The following is a 1,457-nucleotide window of genomic DNA, read 5'->3' on the forward strand; positions in this document are numbered from 1 at the left end:
TTTGTGGAAGACTCAACATTCGAACTGTGAACTTTAAGTCTTTTTTGTTCAGGGTCCTGTGAGTCATGACTAACAATACCACCCATGTTTGCACTTTCCTCTGTAGCTTTTTTTTTTTAATTAGTAGACTTCATTTTTTAGAGCAGTTTTAGGGTAGCAAATAAAGTAGTAAATAGAGTAGTAAATAGTTTGGAGTAGTAAACAGAACAGACATGGTCCCTGCGCTCATGGACTTACAGCGTAGAGAGATTTTCAAACATTATGCAAATAATTATTTCTGATGCAAAATTAGAAGCAGAGGATGCTATGGAAACAAATCATGGGTGCTCTAACTTTAGCGGAGGGGGCTCAGGAAAGGCCTCTCTGAGGAAGGGACAACTAGATCGAGATCTAAAGGATGGCTAAGAGTTAGACAAGGAAAGCATGGGGAGAACAGTTTCTCAGGAAGAAGGAAGAGCATGTTCAAGTCCCAATACCAAGAGAGCACCTGGAATAATTAAGAAATAAAGAAATCCGGGGGAGGCTGGAGCATAGAGAGCCAGAGAGAGGCTAGTTGAATGAGGTGGTAAGGGTGTCATAGGCCACATTAAGAATTTTTAACTTTCTCCTAAGGGTGATTAGAAACCATTGAATACTTTCAAGCTAGGGATTTATATAACCTGATTTGCATTTTTTAAGGATAGCTGTGGCTGCAGAGTAGAGACTGGATTGGAGGAAGGTAAGAGCAGACACAGGGAGAATGATAAACTGGCTCTTACATTCATTCAGGCAAGGGATGACATTAGCTTGGATTAGTCGTGGCAGTGGGGATGGAGAGATAAAAGGAGAAGTAAACCTAGGTCGAAGTTGTAAGATGTAGGGAAGAGCTGGACAGCAGAGGGTGGGGAAGAGGGAAGGGTTTCTGGGTTGAGCACCTGCTTTGAAGGTGGAGGCACCACTCACTGAGGGTAGGAGCAAAGAACCTGATTGAAAAGGAAGTCGTGAGTTCTGGTGAGACTTGCTGACCTGAGGTTCTTGCCAAATAGCCAAGTGGAGGTGTCAAGTAGGCTAAGTATTTATTGAAATCTGAGGCTCCCTGATAAGCCCCTATCAAGGGACCTTAGCAGGACAAGGTGGCTTTATTTATTTATTTATTTATTTTTCTTTCATAACCCTAACTAATGACTGAAGGACACGGTGATTTTAGGTGCTGCACACAGCATGAAGTGACACTGAACACACAGCAAACTGCAAATATCTTTTCCTGAATGCCCTGTTATCCTTATGATTGCATAAAGGAAAATGTCTCATTTCATGTACTGCCCCCTTTTTAAGAAAAGGAGAGCAACATAAAGTTTAGTTACTGCAGAAAATAACGTAGTTTGTTTTTAGCATATTAATTTTAATGCCTAATTATGATTCTGGTTTTCAATTTATGGTAGAGTTTAAAGTCTCCTTTGTACATTTATCGAGTTAAG

This window comes from Propithecus coquereli, unplaced genomic scaffold (assembly GCF_000956105.1).
Source record: "Propithecus coquereli isolate 6110/MARCELLA unplaced genomic scaffold, Pcoq_1.0 Scaffold1, whole genome shotgun sequence".
Lineage (NCBI taxonomy): Eukaryota > Metazoa > Chordata > Mammalia > Primates > Indriidae > Propithecus > Propithecus coquereli.